Genomic DNA, 22,860 nt, shown 5'->3' on the forward strand with positions numbered 1-22,860 from the left:
GATTTTTTTAAGAAAGTGAAGTATTCCATTAAGTCTTTAGGGTTTACCATGAAAATGTTTTCCACTACATATTACAAGTACCTACTTTATGAAGTGGCTAATTCATTCTTATTTGTATTTTTTAGTACTAATCCGTATCAGCCCCAGTGACATTGGGGTTTCTTTATTTTTTCTGTTTTATCAAAAATAAAACACCTATTGGCCAATCAGAATCAAGGACTGGAACTAATCATTTTATAAAAGTAAATAACACATTTTTATACTGTCTAATTTAATTGTAATATATTTTGAAAATAATTTCCACATAATTTCTGTTCCCAAATCTAATCAGCAAACAGCAAATCAAACCCTTTAATAAGGCTCCTTTCCTAAGTCCCTCCATGACAAAGGCAGCCTGTAGTCCCTTGCGTTCGGTCACGAGTGGATTGGGACCACTTGTTTTTACAAGCACCCTGAGTAAATGTTCTAGTTTATTGAGACAGGTCTCTCCTCAGCCTGTGAGGCACTCAGCCGATGGACGGCACGGATGAGTAACCCTTGTGTATAAATAGCTTCCTTCATTAAATCAGTTGTTCTCTTAATTGAACTTAAATAAAGAATGACTTATGCCGGCCAGCTGGTTTTAATAGAGCTGAGTGGCTTGTGGTGTATAAGAGAAGCATTATTTCAGTGCACTGGGCCAATTCTTGGGCAGGGTCCTGGGTGTTATCAACATAGAAGGTGAAAAAATGAGAGGCCACCAGCCAGCCTAATGCATTCTGGAGTTTCATTGGTTTATTTTCCTAACAATGAAATAAATGGTTTGGTAATTAAATTTTCTGCGCTGGATTTAGCCCTAACGGGCATCCTTGACAAGTGTTAATGTATGTTGAAGAGGCTTTGGCGTTTGACACGAAACACTCCGGCGTCCTCGTTCTACCACGCAGACACGCATACGTGACACACTTTCTCCACCTCTGTCCAAACCTGCAAGCAATTTTGCAGTGAAAGGCCAATCAGACTCCTCTGCCAGGGCACCGTTTGCATTAATCTGCTAAACTAATGCACATCCAGCTACACTGTGATGCATTTCTCCAGCCGTCTTTTTTCAGCTTCTCTCTCTCTCTCTCTCTCTTTCCTCCCAGAGACAAGAATTTTTGAAGCGAGTCGTTGTTTGAAAGCGTTTTGTGGTCTCTGGCAGAAGCAGCTGATGGAAATTTGCTGAGTTGGAGCCCTGAAACGTTGCAGCTGTCTCCGAGGAGCTCGGCCACAGTGAGTCTCACCGCTTGGCCGCTGGTCAATGGAGAAAGAGCACTGATTGACTCCTTTCCACCGTCTCTTCATTATTCTGTTTCGGAGTCTCTCCTTACGTGCCGCTCTATCATATGACGCTTTCTTAATCATTTCAGCTTTCACATTTTTGGACCCCCCAAAATTCCCGTCTCCTCCAACCTGTAAACCATACGGCGCTATTACCTCATCTGTGGTTCTTCGGTTTCATTTGTTTATTGAAAAAACTGCAGAGAAGATTCTCGCGTGGTGGAAATCGAATAAGGTGCATTACTTTAGCCCATGTTTACAGGACCTACCGAGCCACGGGGGAAACCGGAGAGCCATTTCTGACCATAACGCACTCCAGAGAGACTCTCACACACTAGAGTTAGGATAAAGCAAAACTGGGAAGATGCTCCAAAATGGTGTGAACTCATTTGTTATGCTTTTGTGTATGTGTGTGTGCAGCACTCTGCACTGGACGTCCACTTCGAGGAAGGCAGCCACTTGTCCTCTAGAGGGATTGAGTAATGTAATCTTTCACAGCCCAGCAGCACCACTGCCACATACCTCACTAATAGCAGGTTGATTATCAACAAGGCTGTCCTTTAACACATTCCCGACATCTGCTTTCTGTCTGAGCGTGGAGGGTGAACACGGATAGACATTGCAGAACACACCCGCACACACACATGCACAATTCTGCCGTACGTGTATATTCACAAAATATTCGACTGGTTTGGATGAAATAGAAACACATTTTATTCATGTTTATAAATTGTACCGAAAATTTGCTCTCAAACTCATTCGTATGCGCAAATTTAAGTACGTAAGTGCTGCTAATGCTCCTTCTACTGTAAAAGGCACACACCATTACTCACACACATAAACAGGTTCTCAGTGACATCGTGTTGATACGGTTTGGCACCATTTTGAATTAGAGTGTTTTAGATGAACAGATAACGTACTATATCCTCTCACTAAGCACATGAGCTACGACGAGATCTGACATTTGTTAGCGTTACTTCCTGTGTGGAGTTTATACAACTTCAGCACTGTCCTGTATGGCCCTTTGCTTTAAGATCAGTTATCACAGTGGGTGGGATTTTTGTACATTTTGATATCCTTGTTTAGAGCAGAATATTTTAAAGTAGGCTTACCTAAAACACAAAACGCTTCAATGTGAAACTGTTGTTAGTACGTGTCTTAAGTTATTATTGAAAATATGATACCAACATCGCTAACATTTGAGCATCTTTCAGTTTGCATTAATGATGGCTTATAACCCTCACTGCTGATTCACTGGTTCCCCACAAACCCACACTGGTTTGATTGACACATGCCTCCCCGGTTGTTGGGATATGCTGCTGATTGAGGCATGGCATGCGATTTCCCACCGAACCCCATCCCTGATTTTCGCTCATCACGAAGCCCTCTGAAAGTCCACAGTGTCTCCCCTCTGAGCTGATTTCTTCAGCTTCTCGGTTTCCTCCATGCATGGCTCCTGCGGCCGAGGCAGGCCACTTGGGCAGGCTACAAATGGAATCAATTTATACCCCTGGAGCAAGGTGGTTTTGATGACATCTAAAATGTTCACAACGTAAACTCCACATATAAACATTTCAGGTCAGGAAGAGTTTAGAAATGTCTTTCATAAACATGCAAAGAGAAAATTTCTTTGCTTGTTTTTGATAGATAGCCAGTCGCGTGTTCGAAACGTAATTCGATTTGTCATGCTATGTCCCGACAGAGAGGTGGGGGAAGGTATGGAAGAAGCAGGAATTAATAAGGGCTTATTAGTTCTGACCAATATTGTGAACTTTGTAAATTAGGTAGGTTTGGGTACGTATACCTTCAGAAAAAAACTTAAATATGCAATAAATTATATAATAATCTGATTATTAATCACGGTAAACATACATCTGTTTAAATAGAGATTAAAATTATTTCCCCATTCCTTTATTTTCAATATCACTGTAGGTTTATTTTGCTGTAATGTGCTGCATAATACAGATATAAACAGTAACCACAATTATATTATGTTATATTATAATATCCACATGCAATATTTTAGAGAAAATGTTAATTTGCATAATATACCAGGGCTCTGCCAAAATAATTAAAAACAATTTATTGACTTTATTTTTGCCTGCAAAATATTTGTTTATTCCAGACAGTTTTATTTTGATAACATATTTAATATATTTCCTGGTAACACATTCAAATAATAAATAAATGTTAACACTTTTGCTATAATTTTTTTCCTGTGCTGACTAAGAATTCGTCACATCTTGCATACAAACACACACATGTGATTTGACCTATAGACCATTCACTCTTTATACCATCAGAAGATGTTGGTGATGCACTGGAATTAAAACTAGGCTGACATTTCCAGACTCGTGGTTTTAGTGTTAGTGGTTAAGACAAGGTTAGTGTTAAAACCCCACACTGTAAAAGCCTCTTTCTGCAGCCCAACCATCTTAATTGATCCTCCATTAGGGCTTTATAGACATTGTGTCCTCCGTCCTGTGCCTCTTTTATAGATACTAGTAAAAGGTTCAAAGTCCCGGTGCAGCTCCTTATCATGCAGTAGTGATTTTATGCCCTGCTTGCAGCGGGATCATGGATCTGCTTCTCTACTGTACAGTCTGATGATGAGGGTACGGTTTCATGGCCCCTGCCTTTATGTGCCCGACACCATTTTATGACTGGAAAAAGAGAAAAAGGGAGAGACATTAAAAATATAGATACAAAGGAACACAAGGAATGCAGGAAATTGAGGTTAGTGATATTTTATGTTAATTAATTTATATGTGTCTTAATAATTTATACATTTCAGTTCATGTAAATTAACATTTCACAGAATCCTTTACCTATTTTCAAAATACTTCACGTGGGAAACAATCTGATCCTACAAAAACATTTAGTTCAGGTACTCTATCTATTAAAAAGGCATGTAATATGCACAAGACATGTTGAATATCATGCAGTATGTGTTTGTCCAGATAGAAACAAGTAACAAAGTCACACTGTCTCACACTTAACTCGTAATACAGTATTTATTATTTAATAATCACATTTTTCTGAATCTTTTAGCAAATTTCCAAAATAAATACGCCCATATCACATAATAAATATAGAAAAAAATACTATATAGACAATAAATGTAGAAAATACAGTCTCATTTTAAAGTGTAATGACCTCGTCAAATGAAAAACACTGGATTTAGTAAAGAGGAATATGGCAGTATCATCAGATATTCTTGTATGCAGCACACTGTAGGTACCGTAATGTGGTCTGGACTTTTTTGTTTCTATGGAGAGGAATTATTATTGTACAGAAACATTGGTGTTGTAATACACATTATCATAGGTACAGTATATGCTACTCTTTAAATATATACCTTCTTCTGGTCATTTGTACGTTTTTTGTACTTCAAATATGACTTTAATGTACAGGTATTTACAGTAATAGTGACAAAAGTTTGGAAAATTTAGGTTGAATATGTTGAATATTGTTCTACAGTATATTAACCTAAGTGGCCCTTGATCACTTGCTTCTTATGCAGCTTTATCCTTCTAATTTAAATCATGTAAATCCTTTTATGATCAATTAATCATTTGTAACCAGATTTCTGTGACAATTTAATAATGTACATTATATATATATATATATATATATATTTTTTTTTTTTTTTTTTGAAAAAGTACTGTTTTGGAAAACAAGTAAAGGAGGGTTATTTTTCCCACTTAAAAATATACCTATAAACACTGAGAAATATTTACTTATATTTAAGTCAATCTATGTATGCATATATTATACAAATTCTAGTATTGCTATTATAGCAGACAAAATGATCAAACAATTGAATTGATTAAATATTGTTTAAGTAATAATTGATAAAATTAGAACATAAAAACACAAAAATACAAGATAACTTGCCCTTTGCTTTGCAGTTAGGTTGTTCCATCTTTGAGATGTTGCCAGAGTTCTTATAGACATAGACTGTGTGGTTTTTTCCTCTCTTCATGTAATCTCAGATTTATCTGGTGAGATCAGATCTCTGTGTGGGCAGTTGTCTATTGTAAGACTCCTTGCTCATACAAAAATTTCACTTGCTTATTACAGTTAAGGGAAAATAATGTTTTGAAATCTATATTGATATTTCCCACTGAAACACTATAGATAGGCTTGTTAAAAAAAGTAAGATCTCTTATAATACTTATCAGGCAGATACCAAATATTATGTTACACTTAAGTACTCAGAGAAGAGGGCACAATTGCATTAACAAAATTACATTTGTTAAAGTATAGTATGGCTATTTTAAAACCCATTTGATAATACTGCTTCTGTTCCACTTGTGATCATATTGTTTCACAATAATACAGAGGCTCCAGAGAGTCGAAAAAAACATACATGCACTGGACTAAATAGCAAAACATTAAACGACTGTTTGCATAATACAGTATCATGTGAATGCTCTTTTAATTTGTTGTTATAAGTCAAAGTGCTTAAAATATAACCCAAGCTTTGTAAAAAAAGGTAGTGAGAAAGTATACGTGTGTGTGTGTGTGTGTGTGTGTGCACAACAAATAGGATTGGTTGGATGAATATGGGTTAAAATAGAAGATAAGATGAAGACCAGAAGTGTCTTTCTCGTTGTGTAATTCAATATCTTTAAAAATAAAGTGATTTTTCTACAACATCTCAAATCAGACCACCACTACTAAAAATACAAAATATTAACCTTGAGTTATCAGTACGAATTCATATACATCATTTCGTCAGATATTTGATTATGATATAAGGAAATGCAAGAACAACTACACCTAAGTGAATAATTTGCTGAAACACCTTAAGCCCCTATCAAACCAAATTATAAAATTAAAGTAGCACTTGCACATAATTGTGCTGGTGTTGTTAAATCCGCGTACGAGGGAAAACAACAATTAACAGTGAAAGTTGCTTCGCCCGCTAACTCTGTCGACTGGCTCTGATAGCACAGGAAATATCTGTTTACTTTGTGATTATGACAATTTTGCTGTCGCGGGGCAGCAAATTCAAACCAGTCACAAAACTAGATTACTCCAGACAACGTGAAACCCGTATTGGCCATGCAGATCCAGTTCTCCTTATATTGGCTTCAAAGTCAAATAAACCTTTATACATAATTACAGAGAATTCTGTATATTTTTCTATTCGTTTCCCTCACACAAAAATTTTACATTTTAAGGGCCAAGCATGTCACGCTTAACCACCGGTCTACAAAGTAGATCACACATTGAAAGGACCTGACCCGAGTTTCGTGTTTATTCAGGAGAGGGTAAAAGGACCCTTATTCATTGCGCACACCAAATCGCATGGACTGTCTGTCATATTTAGACAGTTCACATATCCCCGCTTCGGAGTTGCCATGTCGTGAAAACATTATCAAAGTCAATATTATGACTGCAGACACGTTCTTGAGTGCGAAAGGCTCTAGTGTGAAGTTGCTTCAATCTCCTTTGAGGAGTTTAAAAGTGCTGATGTTGCTCACAGCATAAGCCGCGATATTTGGGGCTTATCAATCAGGTAATTGTTGTTATTATCCCACGCTACTGTTTTTCCAATCAGTCAGCTTGCTCCTCTTGTCGGGAAATCAGCTTGAGAGACGCGCGTGGCTGCGCCATGGAGACCTCAAAGCGCGCGCCCCAGAGCTCCGCACACGTGTGCGCACGATGAGATCTGGACAGTGTCCCCGTGGCCAGAGAAGGATGTGAGCAATTACCAATTCTCAAAACACTACTTTACCATAGTTAAATATATTACACGCCTTACACCCTCTCACTGCAGCCTGGGGTCCATGCAGAAATCCAGCCACCTTCAACAGGCACAGTCCACTGTAATTAACCAATCATCATAATCATCATCATCATTACCACCATCATAATCATAAACTCCCTGAACGTGCTTTGTGCACGACACTTCACGCTAATTTACACCAGCCAGTGTTATGATATTTTTCTTTCTTTTATTGGGGAAGAATTTTAACATTTAAAATCAGACTGTCCTAATTTCATTTGAACATTTTGTTTGCAGTGAAATTGGTAAATGTACTAATAACACTGCAGAATATTATAGTATACATTAAAAAAGTGTAGGAATTACTATATTGTACCACAAAACGTTACAATTTACTACTGTTTACTATAGTAAATATGCAATATATGAATACTGCAATACTTTGTTTTTGTGCGCTGATGATTTAGCGCACACAGTTTTTTAAAAACATATTTTTCAATATTTCACAATATTTGGATATATATTTATGCATATGTGCGTTAGTCGATATTGCACACCACTTTTAAACATCTGTTATGCCCTTCAACTTTCGTACAAGCTGTCTCATTATGTCAGTTTGTCTATGCAAGAATCCTTTGCATACCACGGATTCCGCTTTCCAATGTTCCAGGAAGACACAATCCCTCTAAACAAGTGCGTGTCCACCCATCTAATCTCTACAGACTGATTCCAGTCTCCATTCAATATGGGAAGTAATTGCCCCTCGTAACTGATAGGTTTTGCAACATGCAGGTCCCGGTTACAGTGGCACTTGGTGCTGTAGCTCCTAAAGCGGAACCATTTCATTTTAAACCTGGATTTAAGATATGTAACCGTCCTGATTGTTACAAATCAAAACCTTGGGTATATAATCAGCGGACGCGGCTTTATCAAATCAAAACCTTGGATATAATTAGCGGACGCGGATTTATCAAATCAAAACCTTGGATATAATTAGCGGACGCGGCTTTATGCACCAGAGAGAAATTCAACAAACAATTATTTCTGTCGTCTGCTTCTCAAAACAGCGTATTAACCATCTGTACTTGGGTATCCTATAAAGAAACACGAAAACATGAGCTTTGCTCCTAATAAAACTAATATGTGGTCGTTTAATGCAAAAAGCAACGCAATATTGTCTATTGCGCATATTTTCAGTGGGGAATGTTTTCCTTGAAATAATGTACTTTGTGGATTAAATTAAAAGCAAAATGTCAAAATCGAATTTAAATCTGAAACTGAGAAAATGTACGAATTGCAGTCGGAAGTGATCATCATTGCCCATTCTCTTCAAAGTTATTAACCCTTGATGTGTAAACCCTAGAATGATTTGCGCGAATATGTCTCATATTGTGGTCGATTAAATACACTTTGCGAATACGCCGATGGAAAACAGCGCAATTTTCCTCTTTATTTAGAGCGACTGTTTATGCGGAGTACCCTTCGTGAAGTGTCCTTTAAGGGTGCAATTTGACCAAGGATGCTCGGTGATAACAGGAACATACCAACGTCATATTGTACAGCAACAATATACTGATACCAGTAGTAAAGAGTCTACAGTAAAAATTAATAATTAAAAAAAATACTCAAACAATATATTAATAATAATCATCATCATAATAATAACAATAATAATACTGTTTATGTAAGAAAAACACTTTTTGCCATATCCAAATTTCCTGCAACCTCCAATTTGATTATAGGGAAGTTTTGTGGATTGTATATCTCATATGGTCACATACTTATTTGAGGTGGTTGCTGATTTATAGCCAGCCAGCAGCGGGATGCAGCTATTCCGCATTCACTCAATCATCAATTCAAGCTGCTTCAACATTAAGCTAAACCGATGGCATAATGTGTCCACTTGAGCTAAAAGCCGGTGTAGGGTTGCATCGCAGTAGCATCTGCTAATAGATATTGCAGAGTCTGAACACAAATGGGCTCATCTGAGTGTGGGCCATATTCTCACATGCTTATTATTTCAGAATCTGTCTATATAATGCATTGAGGTGAAAACAATCATCGAAAGTAATGTCTTTAGATTTAGCTTGTTTTGCAATTTAACACCAACCCACCGACATTAAGACGGATTTAAGATATATAATGCACACATTGTTCACGGGCCTTGAAAGATAACACCAAGGTGATATCAATCTACTGTAGTCATGTCGGAAAATAAAAGGAAAAAAGCAACATAAAATAAATAAAGTACATTTTATTACAAAGATTGCAATAAGTAAATAAATCAAGTTTAATATGTGTGGGCAATATCCTGATTGAATTAATCATCATTAAATCTCTAGATTAGTGTTCAGTAATTCAGGAGATAATTAGTCTTGCCAAGTCCTCCGTGACTGGAGAGCAAAATAATGTGGTTTTATTACTTCACATCTGTGGTACAGAGTTACAAATAATTCCTATAGATTATTAAGCAAATTCCCACCAGTCTTCGCACATATCCTCAGGGTAAATTAAAATGAATGAATACTAAACACTCCTTACGTATAGTACATTTAAGCAAAAATACTATCATTTATGATAATACTTTGCATAACCACTGGCAGTTGTTTGTTAATGCTATTAAGAGTGAGGAGACACGATAGGGTGTTTCTGTGATAGAGATCCTTCATTTGTGGTCTCCATGGTCTTGTACAGATCATATGAAGGTTACAGACTCTTTGTGTCCGTGTATTGAGAGGTTACTGTTTCTGTGGTCACGTTGGGCTCAGTCTAGTGTTGTGTGTGTGGCTGACTGCAGACTGTGGCCCAGTCTCATACTGATATATTACCATTTGATCCTTTAGTTTCCTACCATTGATCAAGCCCCACCTATTGAGCTGATGGGCAAAAGGAGAAACCTGATCCGAAAGAAAGAAATGGTACTTCACCACAGACACTTTTTTACTCCTCTTACCTAAAATACATCCCACTCTGTATCTCTTCCTAACTGTAACACTGTCTTTATTTTCCATTTGTATGTACACTTAATATATCAGTGGCAGCTCTTTACCATATGCTACTTATGATTCACATTACAGGTCACTTTTGCCGATAAACACATGATGCTGGGAAACCGAAAAGATGTTCCAAGTATGAACAGTCGTTATTTATCAAACATCAAGAATTATTATTTAACATGTGTGTAAAGTTCATCTTCTCAAAACAAACACAAGTTACGTCCCTGAAGCGTGTTCACACATTGCAAAATCGCCTTGTGTATTTGTTGCTCAACCACAGACAGGCATTATAGAGTATCATATTTACTTTATGATTATTAGCTGACAGATCTGTCATTAGGGCAAATATCAGGGGAGTGGCAATTAAAGTACTCCTTTTACACTAATGTACACCCACCCTATCTTTTCTTTTCAACACACGCAGATGCAGGAACTCAGTGACAGTAGATCAACTAGTCTGCTCCTGTAGAGGTTGTAACCCACACCATCTGGATCTGATTGTGCTGCTCACAGATAGGTGCTGGGTCTGCAAGGTACCCAGTCACTCGCTATACTCAGCTTGAAGACTAAGGTATTATTTCAAATAGTGTTTAGCAAATTCACGTGTTGCTACCTTAACTGAGCCACATCCAACGTAAATACAAAAACATTACGTAACATTTAGAGCAGAATTTTGACACGTGTAGAAGAAAACATAAAAAAAACGTTCAAGTCCACACTTGGCCTGAAAGAGCTTAAATCATTTACTGTAGAAGTGTAGCTGTCAATTACTGTCCTTATTGGCTTACAAGTAGACAAGGTGAGTGAGTGACAAAACTCTCCTCGAGGGTATCGGTTACACAATATGGTAACAACAAACTGTCACTGGGCTTTGGAGGCCTCAATGAGGAACCTGGGGAATTCCCACCCTGGGTCAATGCACATAGTGTCTGATTCCAGGAGGTTTGGATTATATCCTTGCAATGAACCTGAACATTAAAACCCGTGTTAACTAACTAAAGTTCACCTGTGCCCCTAAAGAAGCCATTAAGTTAAGATTGAAGGCCATGTATGAATTATTTAATTGTAGGCCTTTGTATTTTGCACTTGCATCAGTATTATTTTCTTTTGTTCCAATTCTTGTACAAATTTTTAGGCTATTATTAAGTATCTGCGATAAATAAGCATAAATTTATCGGCATATTAACACCTAAATTGGGCCTCGGAAGCTCATGTCCTTCTGAGGAGTCTTGCAGTGCCCTTGTCACAACGGCACTGATAAATGATTTGGCTCAAATATCAGCATGCTGTTCTGTCTATTCCACAGAGACGTAAACAATATTCTGATGAAACTAAATTAGCCGTGTAAATGTTTCACTTCAGACCAACACACTCGTCTACCTCTCATTGCTGTTGACTAAAATTTGATATTTTTAAGGCTGTAGGTTTTGGGTTTTTAAGTACACAGAGCACAAACAGATTTAAGTCAGGACACATGGATTTTTTTCTAATCACATTAGGGTATATAAGTGCCAATTTTGCCCTAAAGTATCATAAAGTATTTTGCAATAATTATAATGTCTATGAGTTCATTTTGTAAAGTTATTTAGATTCTTAAGTGCTAGAAATTAACATAAATAAAATTTTTAATAGTTAATAATATTTTATTTTATAATATACATGGTAAACCTCCTTGCACCTTGCAGCTTGATATGTGCGCCATTGTTCATCCAGTTCGTCTTCCATGCACATTTTGCACAAGTTGGTACTTTTTGGAAATTTGGATTTTGCCAACAAAGTGTGTATTTCTTAATGGCATGAGGCCTAAATTAAACACATTTGAAATGAAAGTATTTCATATAATATGTGCCAAGAGCATTTGGGTGATTCTCACAAAAACGTGGTTTTAAAAATGTCAAGCATGAAAATGTAAAAATTGCTTAAATTTACTTTTTTCCCACCAGACATTGAAAAACAAAGTCTGGAGGAAATGGGAACATTAATTTAAACACTTTTACTTATCATTTAACACTTTTTTTTAATATAATTTAAAAAATTAGTCCTAAAAAATCTCATTACCGCAACAGTCAGAAAACATCAACACTGACATATTTTCAAAATGACATGACAAACCTGAAAGAACATAATTTAGAGATTCTGCACATGCATTTAAAATCAAAGTATTATGCTTCTATTAATTAAATTAACATTTAATAAGCATCTTTTGCGGTAATGATAATCAAAATGTCAGGTAAGCAATCTGATAAGACAATATTTCAAATTAACTGAAAAAATAATGATCTTACCTGGTAGCCATCTTGAAGTAACTGGTCCATGTGCTTGGTCACTCAAAACCAAACTTTATTAAAATTCTGTATGTGTGATTAAACTGTTCTCAAAAAGTGTTGTGGAGGATGAGAACATCAGGCATGGACACATCATTTTCCTAATTTTTCTTCATTATTATTAAACATGAATATTCAGTAAATATTTTTTTCTGTCATCTAAAGTAGCAAAACATCCATTTATTTTTTTCTAAATATTTTTGTGTTAATTTGATTAAATTACAACATAACGCATGTTCAAACATAGCCGGACGCATTGCGGTAATGAGAATTTCAGCAGAAAATGAGATAAAATTGACAAATTATAAATTCTTATGTTGAAATCACACATTTTGCAAGGTAGAACACAGTATTGTGTTAATTCTGATGCTTTTTAATATTACTATATTACACATTTTATAGCTAAAATCAGTAGTGCCGTGGTGTTTCAATGGTTTCTTGAGAATCACCCATTTAGTTAATTTCATTATCTCATCTGAGCAATTTAATTATTTTTAATAAGCTTCTTTTAATTATTTTTATGAGCTTTAAAATTCTAAAATTACTTTTAATTTCTTTTAGCATATTGGGGTACATATTTTTAATATATAAATATACAACAAAAAATGCTTGGACTTTGGAAGTTATGGAAAATTTGTCAAAATAAAAATAAATAATATGAGAGTTTTTTTTTTACTAAGGCGAATTTTAGGTTACAGTATACTTTAGTTTCAGTAAAAGCATGCACATTTATTAAATTATATTAAAGGCTTTCAGGTCAAGTAAACCATTTTAATTGAACACATTTATTTTTAGATTTATTTAAACAAGTGCAGTGGAGAAAAGTATGTATTTCATGAATTACTTTCAATAGATAAAAACTTGCTTGACCAAACATCAATCAAAGGCATCAATGGTTGCCTTGTTGGTGAGGAAGAAGCAGAGAGCACACGAAAGACATGGGAAGCAATAAACCACCCAGGAGCTCAGATTTCTTCCCCTTTATTCATATCTTCCTCTAAAGCAATTATCCATTTAGTTTGCTAATTTAGCTTTCCCTCGAAGTCTAGTGTGGAGGGGGAAAACCCAGAAAGACATCTTATCAGGATCCTATCAGCCAGTGGTGAGGAATGGTTATTACTACAAGGGTCATTTCACAGTTTATGCTATTTCACAATATTGTGAAGCGGCTCGTATTTTACATGTGACAAAACATCAGTCTGTATCATTTCACCACAGAGTCGTGGTCTGAAAAAGAGACTTTAAAGTAAACGGAGTCTACTGTAGTACTCTCCAACTGAGAGCAGCTAAGATTGCCCCATCACTCTTTATTGTTTCTCTAGTTCACTCCTTGCTTTTATGCACTTTATTAAAAGCTGTAAAACTAAACGTCCTTTTCATCAAACATATACAAACTTTGTTTTATTAGACCACACGCCATAATTTAGCCGCCTGACATTAAAGAATAAAAAAGGCTGAAGAGGAAAAAGTCACATTGCTTCATCCAGGAAGCATTTAAAATGTCATCTGTGACCAAAGATATCCCTAACAGCATCGATGCATCACTAGAGGCCGCACAGTCGGGCTAATGTAGGACTAATGCAGCTAGCGGGAGCTTGTTTTTATTACTGCACAGCCCTGTGTTTGTGCAATTTGCTCAATTTTCTAAAGCTTATGTTGACAGGCCCACTCTTTAAGCCAAACCCCAGCAGATGTCCAAACATCAGTTAATGTAACCAGCAGGACCGGTGCACACAGAAAAAACATGGTGGCCAAAGCAGAATTAATGAAATTGCCAATGGATTCACTATAGGGAACAGCAAGTTTAATGTAATGTTGTGGTTTTACGGTTAGAAATAAAGCAGAGCGTTTTTCTTCTGTAATCCTGACAGGACTCCTTTATGTGACTTTCTTACAGGAAATGTTGTGATGAATCACTTGACCTCTGACCTAACGGCAGTGATGACAGTAATGGAAGTTTGTGTATGTATGTGTGCATGTGTATGCGTGGAGAGCCACATCCATTTTAACCAGTTGCTGCTTGAATATTTACAATATGTATGTTGTTTGTCCCTAAATAAATATTACTCCAAAAATATTATTTAAAAATATACAGTACCCTTTCAAAAATGTACCCAAAGAGTTCATATTAGTACTTAAAAGGTTCAAATTGGTAGTCCAAAATACATATTTGTACCTAAATTGTACATATTAGGACCTTTTTAAAGGGTACTGCCCCAGTGACAGCTTTGTACCTTTATTTTTGACAGTGTTATATGCGAGGCCATACAAACATATTAATCTGTCTGGTGCAATACAGCATAAATGTAGCTTTCTCTTTACAGCTTAATTTACTTTTATATGCTTTTCAGTTATTATAAATTGTAACATTTTCAAATACATTTGTATCAAATGTTGCCAAATAATATTTTGTATATTCTGTGCATGCCGTAGGATTAGAATGACCTTTCTCTGTGTTTGCTCTTGATCGTGTCTGACTCCTAATGAAGAGCTATCATGAGGAAATGATCCAATAAAACGGTATCATCTGTCTAAGAGCAAGCCAGCAATGAGCAAATCAATATGATACTGTATACTTTAGCTTCACCTCACCTCAGTGCTTGCTCACCCTGTGCTGCCTAATTTATAAGACACAAAAAATGCTGGGTTATTTTCAACCCCGTGTTGGGTCAAAAAGGGACAAACCTAGCCCGTTGGGTTGTAATTTAACCTATGCGGGGTTGTTTAAACCCAAAATGCTACGTTGTTTTGTTGGGTTAAATATAATCGTTTTCTGGGTTAATTTAACCCAAATGCTGGGCTTGACCCTTCTTGACCCAACGCTGGGTTCCATTTAACCCAGGGCATTGTTCTCAACATTAAAATATAGTTTATTGTATAAACTTACTGTAAATTAACAAATGTTTGCCGTCTAAGACCGGTCATTATAACACTATAGGGCAATGAAAAAAGTTAATAAATAAAAGATCATAGAATGTAGGTTTCAAAGTGGTCATAATGGCCGAAGGTTCAATAATAAACCTTTTACTTTCTGTTCCAATTGCTATGATCTCTGATGAAGGCATGAAGTCATTTCATTTGGTTCCTAAAAAAATGAAAACATGATTGTAAAATATAATGACAGTAGGATTTTGTCTACTCTGGTCCAGCAGGTCTTGAACAGTTTTAAAAATGTTGTTTGTTAGAAACATAGGAAATAATGATAGTGGGGTTGAAGGCACATAAGTTAAGATAAACAATCTGATTTTCAAACCCCTGCAAGTTATCATCATCTTTTTCTTTGTTGAAGTCCTAGTCAAACTTAATTATGGGATAAATATACTGATTGTACCTTACAGCAGAAGTTTCCGTCGAGAGGAAAAGCAGTATATTAAAACCAGAAAAATTCACTCTTCATAACCCATTTATGATAATTGTCATATTGATGAAAAGACAGTTCGGAAATCTGGTTTTACAAATGCCAGGTTTTCATTTCAGGAGTCCCCGTTGCACATATTTCTCATGTCGTGATTCTGCATTATTGTTTTTCTTTCATTGCCTGTTGGGTATCTCTGTACACACTGTGCAACAATTATTTCATTTGTTTGGGCCTTCACTGAGGATGAGAGATGTTTCTAAATCAGTCGTTGTTTGTTTAGTGGCTATCTACCCTCCATATTTGTTTCACAACCAAATTTTGCAATATGAACTCTGCATCAAAATGATGGTTCACTTGAGCAAACCAAAAACAGGTCTGAATTAAATTCATACAACCTTGCTGTCTTTAAAATATGAATTGTTTTGTAAAAGCACCAGGTTTTGCTAGTAACCGAAGTTTGAAGAAAAATTTGCCTTCATCTATATTGGCATTAGAGAAATAAATGCAGAGATAAGAAAAGAACGTATTGACAATAGGATAAAGTTAGCTAGAAAAAGGAAATGTTAAAAACGGAGGGAAGTAAAAAGACAAAAATGGAAAGTGCGCAAAAGAGAGAGTGAGACGGAGAAATGGAGAGAAAGGGCTTGGTGTGGATGGATGGGCCTCCAAGCCGTTGGGACTATTGTAACAGCCTATAGCTCTCAGGTGTCCAGTCGATAACTGATGCATTAGTCTAGAGCTCTGTGCCGGTTTTGGGTTTAAACACACATTTTCTTAATATAACATGACCCCATTTCCCTCTCTCATTAATCATGAAACACAGTTAGACGGCCCCCTCGGTCTCTGACACAGAGGGTAAATCTACTGTTCAACCCCTTTCACACTGCTTGCATTGACTCTTAGTTTTGTGCCTATCGGCTAATCCTAACTGTTGGTTGTTCTTGTAAGGATTTACTTAAAGATTTAAAGTTTTATGCATTCATTTATGTATGTGGTAATGTCTGACTTTAACATACAAGCTTTTATATTTCTTTTTTTTATATCAATTAAGCACAAACGAGTGAATCAAGTCAACAGTACAGGACCAAACCTCACCTACAGGTACAAAGGTTGTTGTAAACAACATCTGTCTCAGACAAATTCCTGTGGTTTGTACATCAAAGGACCGTCTGTTGACAACCATGACACACAAACATGCACACAACTTTAATGCACGTGAGTGGAGATTTTCTCTCATAATGTCAAACTTGGTCCTCAGCTCATGAATTCTAACTGTTTGTCATTTGTGTATTTTCAGCCACCCACACTCGCTCCCCTGCTCTCTTACCCAGCAGCCCTCAGTCCTCAGTAGTCACATGTGTCAGATATTCCACTGTGACTAAACATTTCTGCTTCCATACACAGTTTGAATTCCTCAATTTGTCTTATAGACTTGTTTATAAAAGTAAACACTGTGCCTTGCAGACACAGGGCATGATCATTATATATAATACCAACAGGATGGTACCACGCAGGACAGAATAAAATATGTAATGTGTTCCACAAACTAACTCATACAGAAAACTACAGTCGTTTACAAAAAGTGGTAGTGAATTAAGCCTTAAGGTTTCGAATGACAAAAATCTGTTTTACCAAAGCAAAACTTTAATATCAAAACCATGAAAAGACAATGAATATGCTGTCCCAGTTGACTGAATATACAGTGGCGATCAAAAGTTTACATGAAGCCTGAAAAATGCTGAAAAAAGAAGAGACATTTTTAGAAATTAAGCTTTGTTTTTACTTTACCTAAACAAGATATTTCACTTAAGAAATCACTGTAAAAAAATGCACCATGAAGTTAAAACAACTTGTTTATGGAAGTGCATGGAAGAAGAACTGGATGAACGATTGTGTGCATATGAGTCGGATTTCAGTTTTCGAGCCTTTTACCTTCATTCAAAAAAATACAGTGAAGAATTTCTGGGGAAAGGGTGGAATTGGGAAATGACCGTGTATCACATTCAAACTTGGGCCCCTTGTGAGTACTTAGACCGGAATACAACATGAATGTGGCAGTCACATGCATCACAGCTCCCCCAAATGTGTGGTTCAGTTTCTTCTTTCTTATGTTTAAATTCTGACTTTCATTATGTGCAATGTTAGTTGCATCTTTAATGGTAATGCAACTGTTAACTATGTCCTAAGCTTGCATGCACTTAGAGGGCTTTGCAGCAAAAGACGGTCGAATTTGTTAAATACCAGTGCCATGACTAAAGTGACTTACTAAAGTAAAGTTTGTGGAATTAAGTCATTTTTTAGCCTTTTCATTGGCATTCAAGTGAAATTACTGAACCTAAACATAAAAATGCTTATTTATGAAAAAGCATGGCAGATGCACTTTTTTGCATCTGAACCCACCTTATGGTTTTTATGATTTTAAAGTCCTTTTGATCCAAATTGTTGTTGTTGTTTTGTACATTTTTTTATTCATTTATCAGCTGTGTAAATATATAACCTGTTTGTAACAGGGTGTTGAAATGGTCATGTAAACGCATCCATCTAATGTTCTGTCATCATTCTCATGCTACAGACTGGTGACAGAGTTAAGTAACAGAAGATGGATGGACTGGTCAAAAACAAGAGAGCTGAATTTGGGTGAGGTCAACACTGTCATACTCTCTGCGGGTTTAGACTGCCTGTATAAGTGACTAGCAGCAGCTTTATGAAGGCTTGGGAGAATGCACAGGAAACAGAGGAAACTGGAGTCTAAGGGACACTGGGAAATGGAGGCCACAGTGGAGCAACGAGGAACAGGTCAGATTGGGTTTACTGGGCTGTCAGTCTGTCAGTGATACCCCCACTGCATCAGTCAGTCAGCAACGTGTATAACTACACACACACACCCACACCGACTTGCAAATTTATGCAGTTTATCCAGATCGCCTATTGCCTATGCCTATTAACACCCATTCTGTGTAAATGCATTTGGATTTAAATTATGGCACAATATGAAAAAGCTGCCGCTTCCTGATTTGGTAAGCTGCCTTTATGTGCATGTTGTCATCGGAGGCAAGCATTTTGGAGAAATTGAATCCTAAACTGTGGCCGTATTGATGAGTGACAGGATGTTGTGGCGGAAGCAACAACATGTACACAGATACCTCTGGTGACACTGTGAATACATTTCAATGTACATGCTCATATACACAACCCCACAAAACACTAGGGATGGTATTTCAATACACAAACTAAGCAGTGTGGAGTGTTTTTCTGTCTGTGTGGTTTCCTGTGAAAGCCAAGCAGCTGATTTCAACCACAACAATAGGCCTGACACTAGATATTCCCCAGCATACACGTGCACAAACACACACATACCAAAAGAGCGCAGTGAATATAGGTTTATCAGTAATGCAGTCTTATGGAAATACCAGGGTATTTCCAATTTTTAACATATGCATCAGCGTTCCATCAAAATGCAGGTCAATAGTTAATATGATTATCTCTTGACAGTTGTGGCTGAGCCCTTAGGTTGCTAAATCATTTATTATCTTAAATGTACATGTATGCATTTAGCAGCTGTTTTTATATATATATTTTAACAGCATGTTTTCTGGAAATCAAACCCAAAGCCTTTGAACTGCTTGTTGCATTATATTAAGGCATTCATTAGTATATTATGATCTGGTAATCATGACTTTTGAAGCTTCACCACCATCTCGCTGTGAACCTGATGGGCAGATCAGTTTACACCTTGAGTTTCTATCAATATCAATCCCCATGTAGCCTCTTACCCGGTAAAGGCTACTTAAGAACAAGAGGTCCCATCCAGTTAACACGGACACCATTATCAATCGCCCTCTGGGCGGATGGACAGTGGACTTGGCAGCTATTTAAAGCGCTGTAAAACACTAGTGGTAGATGTGCTGTGTGTGGTGAGACAAAGACGTAACAGTGGCAGTACTTTAAGGATGGTGCAAAGTAGGGTCGACCGATATGGATTTTTTAGTGCCGATGCGATTTTTGTTTCATCAGCCTTAGCCGATACAGACTGCTGATTTTCTTGAGCCGATATTTGGAGCCGATACTGCTTTTGCTCAGTCAAAGTGTGAGCATTATAAAAATGACACGATGATGCCAAATGTTACAAGTCTCAATTTAAAAAAGTTACATTTATTGAACTTAAAAAAAAACTACATTTAACAAAAAGTAAAAACAGGTGAGGGTGCTATGGAACCATGAACTGCACTCTCCACAATGACGAGGAACCATCAGCAAAGGATATTGATTTCTAGCACTTTACTACTACAAATATATAGAGAGATGAGAAAAAAAAACTCGCTTTGTGCAGCTACGATCAGCTGTTAGGCCGAGCTTTCGATGTTGTCATGGAAAGGTTGGTTGTTTTTAGTCACATGACCTGCAATCCCTTGCAGCTTTCAGCACTCTGTCTGTAAATAATGCCGGAAAAAATCGCAGAACACAGCAGCCAAATATTGGCCGATGCCGATACACATAAAACTCGCAAATATCGGCCCGATATATCGGTCTATCACTTGCAAAGTGAATAATTCGTATTGCTTATGTATAGCTCATGTAAACTTTGATATTGTCGCTGTCATTCAGAAGGCTTGTATGTCCAAATTCACTCTTTTTCAAGAAACAGAATAAACACTGTATTTTTTAATGATTACACACTGTGTTGTCTAAGTTGACAAGCACTTTTAAAACTTTTTATTGATGGAATATTTGCAAAACCCACTGACAAACATGAAGAGTGACCAATATTAATGAGTTATGACCAAAAAAATTTAAATTCACAAAATATGGAAATACACGGTTTCGGAAGGACAGACGATATGCATATTTGCATAAAGGGATAGTTCACCCAAAAATGAAAATTCTGTCATCATTTAGTCATCATTTGTGTTGTTCTAAACTAAGCATACATTTCTTAGCTATGCTGAACACAAATGAAGATATTTTGAACAGCGTTTGTAACCAAACAGATCTGGGGCACTACTGACTTTCATTAGGAAAAATTTATATTATAGAAGTGCCCCAATGGTGCCCCAGAAATGCATATATAATAATATATAAATGTATAAATAATTGTTTTCCCTTTAATAGCATTATTTATGTAACTAGGGCTGGGCAAAAAAATTTATTTTTCGATTAATCGTTTTTTTTACCTTGATCAATTAAAGTGACACCATGTAATTTTTCAACCTTCATAATACATTTTCAAGACCCTTGTGATAGTACATCGACTTTAAATAGGTTGAATGACATGTCTACCATAGCCTGATGGGGTCTGTATCACTTTTACTCGTATTTTAAAACTTAGGGTTTCTGGTAGTAACCAGAGCACAAAAAAAACTACAAAATTCGACGATTTGTTTTTAACGTGAATTTTGCTGGAGGCTTACTTAAGGAATGTAGAGACCAGCTTCTATTGTGTGACTCTGTGGCACAGTCTTTAGTGTCACGGACCTATGACACGGGCGACCCGGGTTCGATTCCCCTTTAAGGCAATTTTTTTATATAAACTCTTGATTCATACATAAATGCGATGTTCTTTATAAATGACGGCGATTATCTTGCATATAGTTCCCTGTATTCACATGCGGTGTTCGCGTTTTTACCTTTCTTTGACTGTGTCTATGATATTTACATTACAATCCAGGATGCAATAGCAGTCAAACTTGCTCAAACTCACACAGTGTAAAACCAAACCCTATTCATTCACCAATCAGATCCGAGCGTTTCTCTCTTCTCTCTTCCTCATTTGCTGCGTTCCGCTGTCACTCGCGTGACGTATTACAAAGCGGCAGCCTTTAGGTCTGCTTGGACCACATCGGTTTACTTGGATTTGGAGCGACAATTTTCACACAAAAGAGAGGAAAAACGAGCGCCATTGCGGAAAATCCTGGTGGCGAGGGAGAGAGAGAGACGATGCAACAATATTTGTTTGGAAAAAGGCAAGGAAATACTTCTGGTCGTTTCTCAATTGGAAGGCTGCAGCCTCCGGAGGTCAAATATGCAGGCTGCATGCGTCATCAAGCCTGGTTTATTAAGGTAAACTGAGCATTACATTCGCAAGTCATAAGCATACTGCAACAATTTACGATTAACTAAGTATAATAGTCAACTTTGTAATTGTTAATATTAGGGATGCGCCGATACCACTTTTTTGGAATACGAGTACGAGTACGAGTACTTGCATTTCAGTACTTGCCGATACCGATACTGAGTACTTAATAAAAAACATGATTCAAATTTACAGGTAACAGCTTTAGTCATATAATTTAACAAAAAAACAAGTGACTAGTTTTCCAGTTTGTTGTAAACTCTGCCTCTTTGGACAACACAAGAGGCATTAACCCCTTACACGCCACTCAAACATAGACATTTCTCAGACCGTGGTATCGATCCCTGGTATCGGGGGACTTTTAACGAGTACGAGTACTTTAGAAAATGTGGTATCGAGGCCGATACCCGATACCAGTATCGGTATCGATGCATCCCTAGTTAATATTGTGAAATAAGACAGTCTTGATGACGTATGCAGCTTAGAAATACGACATCTGGAGGCTGCAACCATCAGATTGAGACATGGCTTCTGCCACGACGAGTTCCTCATCAGAAAGTTGTAACATGACTGCGTTTCTCCCTGTTGTCTCAAAATGTTGATCGTTTAGCGTTTTAAATGTTTAGTTTTTAGTTTAGTTTTAAGGTTGGCCAGTTCCTTTCCTTTGCGACAGTGCTGCGGCGCTTGTGGGCTCTAGGGGCGCTAGAAGTGAAAAATACATGTCTAGCACCCCCTAGTGGCCAAAAAGTTTCATGGTGTGCCTTTAAAAATCGATTCTCAAAGAGCAAAATCAATTTTTTTTCATAATTATTTTCGTAAAACATTGAAAGAAAGATTAACGTTAATCTTATTACGAGTCTTCTTCACTAGATGTCACCCTCTTTTTTGCCTTGCGCGATGTTACCAAGGAGCGAGAGGCGAGCCTGTCATTCATTCATTCAGTGCTTAAAATGGTTTCAGGTGCTTCATCGACGTTGATGCCACCTTTACATAAAAAGTTTTAGATTTTTAGATTTCGCAAGCAAGATGACGACAATAGTGTTTTAGCTTTTAATTTCTTTTTATTAATTACCCAC

At 36.8% G+C, this 22,860-nt stretch overlaps 1 long non-coding RNA gene across 1 annotated transcript in view; it reads right to left on the reverse strand.

The window, feature by feature from the left end:
- Positions 1-3,580: 3,580 nt before the first annotated feature.
- LOC135787178 (uncharacterized) overlaps positions 3,581-22,860 on the reverse strand; it is a 39,789-nt gene continuing 20,509 nt past the window's right edge. Inside the window, exon 3 of the long non-coding RNA XR_010547043.2 lies at positions 3,581-3,962. This is a non-coding gene — a long non-coding RNA (uncharacterized lncRNA). The remainder of the gene's footprint in view (positions 3,963-22,860) is intronic.

This window comes from Paramisgurnus dabryanus, chromosome 20, assembly GCF_030506205.2.
Source record: "Paramisgurnus dabryanus chromosome 20, PD_genome_1.1, whole genome shotgun sequence".
Lineage (NCBI taxonomy): Eukaryota > Metazoa > Chordata > Actinopteri > Cypriniformes > Cobitidae > Paramisgurnus > Paramisgurnus dabryanus.